The 6664-nt window shown below is 42.0% G+C and overlaps 1 pseudogene across 1 annotated transcript; it reads right to left on the bottom strand.

The window, feature by feature from the left end:
- Positions 1-234: 234 nt before the first annotated feature.
- LOC116553909 lies at positions 235-796 on the bottom strand (annotated as a pseudogene). The gene has a single exon (XR_004269962.1). The product of XR_004269962.1 is annotated as a pancreatic progenitor cell differentiation and proliferation factor pseudogene (transcript).
- Positions 797-6664: the final 5868 nt, after the last annotated feature.

Raw genomic sequence — 6664 nt, 5'->3', positions numbered from 1 at the left:
TCCCCTGCCCTCCCCCGCCCTCCCCTGCCCTCCCCTGCCCTCCCCTTCTGCTTGCAGTTTATTTTCCACTTGTGTCAGGTGCACAGTTCTGGGTGTCAGGAAACCTCCTAGGTGCTGAGGCTGGGCCAGACTAGGCCGTGGAGAGCAGGGCCCTCTCCTCTTTGGTGTCTGCTGTGTGGATGTGGAGTTGTGCTGGCTGCAGCCACCTAGTCTACAGGGTGGGGGGTGCGGCGTGGGGGTGGGGAGGGGGCGGGAGGGGCTCTGGTGGCCTAGCACGTCCGCAGGCCTGGGGCTGGTGGTCACCCCTCAGGTCAGGACGGGGGCCCAGTCCAGCAGTGCTGGACTGACCACGGGGCTCCTCGGGGCATCTGGAGCCAGGCCACAGGTGGTCATGCTGCTGGAGGCCTGGGGGCGTTCCGCGTGCTCCGCGGACTCCAGCACCGTGGCCATGAACTGGAGGGTGGACCTCCCGAAAAGAAGCTGGCCCAGCAGTGACCCTGGGCAGCCTTGGGGATACCCGGGGGGTGGGGAATGGCTTCCGCGGGGCACTCGGTACTGCCGCAGGAGCTGTTGCTGGAAGTGGAACCCAGGCGGCGCCGGTAGTAGTCGTGGGCAGCCACGAGCGAGCGGCTGGAGGGGATGGCTGCCATGCTCTGCCTCGCGGGCTGGTGGGACCTGGGCGGCGACCCCTCCAGGCCTCTGCGTGATCACAGGTGGTGGGGATGGGGGCGCTTGGCCACGGAGCCCATTTGCAGAGGAGAACACGGGGGCGCGCTCCACGACCGAGACGCGCATGTGGAGTCCACTTACTTACTTTTCTACGAATGCAAAGATTGGCAAAGATTGGCAAAGATTGTCTTAGCGCGATGAAGACACAAGATCAAACCATTGAAAATGATGACTGCAATTAACATTGTCTTTAAAAAACACAACTGTTCTTGAGGAAGCACTTTTAAAATGCTTTCTAAAGAAATAAAAAAAGAGTTGCACATTATTTTATACTATCCATCAATATAGAAGCCTGAATATGGATGGCACCCAAGGGCATCTGAGGGGAGCACGTGCTTCTGGAAAAGAGTGTGAATTTTGCTGTCTGGAAGCACAGAGGAGTTGTCTTTTGCTCTGGCATTACTTTTTAAAGGTGGCATGTGAGGCAAGGTTATGTCACTTCTGAAAATCCCTTAAGAAGGGGACACATTGGAAACAAACGTGCCATCTCTCAGTGAGTCTAAGTGAAATTCTTCCCTGGGGGTGGGCGCAATGGATCTTCTATGACTGAGCATCTGATGAAGTAGTTGGTGCCTCTACAGGGCCAAGCTGTGTGAAAAAGTCTTGTGCTTTATATTTTGAAAAGACCCCAAGCCACTCATAAGATCCCACTGTGAAAGGTCCTGACAACTGAGACTGAGGAAGCAAACGGCAGTCAGGTCCCCTGTGCCCTGTTCTTTCGGGGAGCACACTCATTACACAGAATGGAAGGAGGCAGTGCTTCCCACTGATTGGCTAGTCAGAGCGTTCTCTGTCCTTGCCCCCTTTTTCTCTCTCCCTTTGCTTCTCTCTTTCTCTCTCTATCCCCCCTCCACTTCTCTCTCTCTTTCCCCCACTTGGCTTCGCTCTCTTTCTCTTACACACATACATAAATTTCTCCCTTTTTTAAGTAGATGGGATTGGAAATTCCTGTAAGATACAAAGCAACTACTGTATGCAAAATGGTGAAGAGCCTCTGCATTTCAATTCAGGCTCCAGGACTTAGGTACACAATTTAAGCTTCAAAAACCTTAATTTCCTCATCTGTAAAATGGGGATAATAACAGTAATGATATCAGTGAGTTGTTGAGATAACAATGTGAAGGGCTTAGCACAGTGCCTACCTCTCCTTAATTTTTCAATAGCAGCTTATTGCCAGTGTTCTCTTGCTGTACTCAACCATTGGTGAATACTCTGATAATCACAGAGGTCACCTTTCCAGGAGTCACTTCCTCTCTGACTTCTCCTTGGAACCACGTGTTCTAGTGATTTCCCATCTGCCAAGGCCCAGAATTTAACAGATTGCATGAAGAATAATTTTCTTTCATTATGTTTGAGCCTTGCTGCTCCTGTAACATTTCACTGATGTCTACTTGGCTATTTGATTAAATTTTAGTTAAATATTTTGTAGTCTGTGCTGTGTTTTATATTTTAGGTGCACTTTTCTTCACTGAACTGGCCAGATGAGGTAAAAATGAAGCAACATCTTGGAAAAAAGGTAGCTAGGATGATTTTCACTTTTCTTGTTGGTACTCTCTCTCCTTTCATATATTTTCTTTGATGCAGATACGTCTGGTATTTCTTCCTCTTGTCAGCTGCCTTTCTCAGCTAGGCAGAGTGGGTCTTACAATGGAGAGGAGACCTAAGAAAACTTTGCTCAGTGGCAGCAGAATTTGGGATACCACATTGTACCAGAAATAAATAAAACAATATGGATGAATACTGAACTGTTGTTACTTTGAAAATAAGATATTATAAGATAGATATCTAAAAAATAAGCATGCCAAAAATATGAGTAGTGAAATGAACCTTAGGTATAATAGAAAATCAGAGGAGAAAACATATATCATTGGCTGGGAAGCCTAGGTATCTATCAGGGAATAGTGTTATGCATCTTAGTATATTGAGCAAAAGTTTAAATACTGAAAAATTCATGGGGAGAAATGAAAGCATGAAAGCAGATCTATAACACAGAGCTCTAGTTTGATGTATACTATGCTGACAGGATAAAAAGAGAAGAAGAAAAGCACAGAACTGAGGGAAAATCTTTGTGTTCAGTTACTTTTCTTTTCTCTGTAACCATGCTTATGTAATTTTTGGTTATGCAATGGGAGTATCAGAAAAATGAAACATACATTTTCCAGAAGGGAATCTCTTATAGATCTCTTGAGAATATCTGCCTTGCTGAAACATTTAGATGTGATATTTATTTGCAAAGCGATGGGGCTCCTGTTGGTGGCAGACTGAGGGAAGACAGTGCAGAGTGGCCACCAGGCTGATAGTTGATATTAACCCACAGCACAGCCTCACTGCCTGATGGTTCTTTGTGCTTGCATGCAAGTCAGAATCCAATTAGTCTGAAATACGTTTACACAGAATTGTCACAATGATAATGAAAGAAGGTAGAAAATGTTACTCTCAGAAGTTACGCAAATACTGCCATTGTAGATGGGATCCTGGGGAAGAAAACTGTAAATGATGTAGGGATTGAGCGTCTTTGCTTAGCAAGATTTCAGTGACCCTATGAACCTCTGAACTTTGCCTACTGCTCTGATTAAACTGAAGATATTTACTTTTCTTTAGACACACACACATAGGTACATCCACAACACACACACACACACAAGTCGGGGAAGGGAGAAAAAAGAGTGCCCTGAGGTGACAAAGACTAGACAGAAGATAATGAATGCATCCAAAATACATCAGCCAGCCAACAGTTATTCTTGGATGTTTTGCTTCTGAAGATATATGAAGAAAGGCAGTAAATTGTTTAGTTATATAAGTTGCCTGGAATGCCAGAATGTTTCCTGAACACTGCACAAAGTTATAGAAGAAAATGAAAGCTCTTCTATACACAATGTATTCTCTTTTACATTCTAGGACTAGAAATCTTATCCACTCACAAAATACTGTGACTAAATGACAGAAGACTCTGTCCATTATTAAGCTGGAACTCACAAAATATCATTGATAAGTATGTGGCTAAGATTTATATGCAGGAAAAACCATTAGTAGTTTTATGATTTAAGAGGGTGAGGAACATTCTGAAAATTAATGAATTGGAAATCTGTTTAGATTCTGTTCTGAAAAAAAATTTACTTTTGAAAAAACGTTCGGGGTTAAATGTAGAACTGTAACATAGGAAGTCCTGATGAGAAATGGAACAAAATATGTGAAATAAAAACAGGAGTCTCAAAATACAAACACATTTTAATTTACTAATGGACACTAATGGCTTTGAATAAGGCTGGTAATGCTACTGATAATAAATGATTGACTTCAACCAATAGAAGTGTGACTAATATACTTGGTAATTTTTCTCCTTTGCTCTGGACATTAAGTAATTATTGGATACTGGCTGTGACACACACATTTTATGCATTTGTCACTGCCCTCTGTTGTTTGAGGTTGATATTATTGAGATTGGTAAGCATATACATGTACAATTGTAGCTATAAAGTCTGGTAGGTCTTCAACTTCTCCTTCCATATTATTATTGAGTGACTGCCTTTTGCAACCAACTTTGACACTTGGATTTCTAGTTGGCTCAATTCAGCTATCCTACATCTTTTAAATTACACTATTCTTCAGCTATGCCTTGAAATTGGCATGTAGTATCAGAATACCTTTAAGCTGTTCTTTATTTCTCACCTTCTGCCCACACCAAGTGTTGCGTCCACATAAAATGAGTATTGCAGTTATAGCACATGAACTACTGTATATTATGTAATTCACTAGTTGTCCTCTTTACACTGACTGTAAGGAAACAAAAACAAACTCGAAGTTCATTTCTCACAAATGCCGCTTCAGGACAATACTTCCTGGAATAAGGTAGGGTATTCACTTACCAATTCATTCGGGTTTATTATGCCATGAGCTATGTCTTTGTGTCCTTCATATTTAGTTCTTGCTAAGCTCTTGAATAATATTGCTTCTCATATCCCAATCAACCAATGAGGCAAATGTGGGTGAATGCAGATGTTTGACTTGTCTATTTTGGAAATGCACTTTAAGGTTGCAGTTTGATCACAGTCCATTTTAGCGGTTGCATTCCAACCTAGGTGCTATTTCACTCTGCTAGACTCTTTGGGAAAATTGCAAGATGATTGATGGCTCTTATTTGTAGTTGACAGTCCAGTGATCTATTTCCCATTTTCTCTTTGCCATTTCAAATAATGGTAAATTTCTGCCATCATTTTCCTTGACCATGTGAACTGCTGGTTTCCTATGAGAACAGATTTGCTTTCCTGAAAACACTCTGTTCTGGCATTCTGTGTGGATTTGCTCTCAACAAGTCAACCAGGTAAAGATTTATGGCAAGAGGGAGTCCTCAATGGTGCCACATGCTAAAGTGGCTGAATTTCATTATTGAGCTACAATGTTGGCCATAAATATACATCAGACTTGGAAGCACATCCCATGCCTGACACTCACATCCATAGTTGGTAGTGGCTACGGTTGCAAAGAGAGACTATGAGCAACAGGACACCGCATTCTGGAGGTAGCCAAAGGATTACTGTTAGGCCTGTCAGTGGAAAATGATCTATGGTAGAACCCAGGATTATTGCTATGGTCTGAATGTTTGTGTCCCTATGAAATTAATATGTCGAAATCCTAATCTCCAAGATGATGATATGACACGGCCTTTGGGAACCAATTAGGTTGTGAGGGCAGAGCTCTTATGAGTGTTCTTATAAAAGGGGCTGGAAAGAAGAGCATTTTCCCTTCTACCACGTAAGGACCCAACCAGAAGGTATCATCTACAAACCAGAAAACAGGCCCTCTCCAGACATAGACTCCGTCAGTGCTTCTTTCTTGGACTTTCCAAACTCCAGATCTGTAATAAATAAATTTATATTTTTTATAAGCTACCCAGTTTAAGATATTCTGTTATAGCCAACCAGATTAAGACAATTATCAAACATGGACTTGAGGGCTATGAAAAATGTCACCTTGAACTCATTATATTTACCGGAAAATCTGAAATCCTGCAGTGCAGACAATAGTAGTTTTTCATCAGAGCCCATCAAATGCATACACTGCTGCAGGAGAATGAGACTATGTCCAAGAGTAGTTTTTATTTTCTTTCATTTTTGTAAAATTGAAATTTACCAAAGGGCTGGTTGGAATAGCCTCCCTGATCTGATAGCCTCCCCGATCAGGAAAAATTCATGGAAAGTTAAATGTCTTCATATGTTGGTAATGAAGACCTTTCCTCTTCTATCACTGTTTTTATTCATTTACAAATTTGCTTTTCTAGGATCCACCTTCTTCTCACTTAAAATCCATCTCTCTCTTTCTTTCTCATTCCTTCTTTGAATTGTACAAATTCAAATATATTGCTTCTTTGGCTTAAATGACATTTCTAAAAGGCACCACTCTTTGGTATTTCTGATGCATGTAACTGACCTGCAGCTAATTTCCCTGCAGGTTAATATCACTCAATTTGTTCCACTTGAGCACCACTTTTCTCCCTCAGATAATAAAGCCATCTTTGGGTTTAAGGCCATCCAATCCAGACGCCTCTATTACTATCTTTCCTTCTTTCCCAACCTCCATTTTTAATTGGTCGCCAATGTACTTTCCATTTTTCTCCACCATCTGTTGACTCCCTAGTTCAGGAGGGGAGTCTCCACCTTCTTTTCTCTTTGCCTGGATTATGAAACTAGCCACCTAGCTTGGTCTAGGCCTCCAGGCCTTATCTTTTTTTAGTTCTTTCTTCATTCTATCTCGTGTGTGATTGATTATTGCTAAATGCATGTGATTTTTTGATCGTGTATCTCCTTAGTTTAAACTCCTTCAGTGCCTAATTGAATCTCAGGATATAGTTCAACTTCTTATCATGCTGTACACTATTCTCCACACAATTTCCCTCCTGCCTGCTTTGGGGGCTTATAGCTTACCTTTACCTACACAA

The sequence above is a fragment of the Sapajus apella genome, unplaced genomic scaffold (assembly GCF_009761245.1).
Source record: "Sapajus apella isolate SASKATOON/1434 unplaced genomic scaffold, GSC_monkey_1.0 scaffold13, whole genome shotgun sequence".
Taxonomy (NCBI): Eukaryota; Metazoa; Chordata; class Mammalia; order Primates; family Cebidae; genus Sapajus; species Sapajus apella.
The sequence above is the reverse complement of the archived record's forward strand: the minus strand, read 5'-3'. Positions and strand labels throughout refer to the sequence as shown.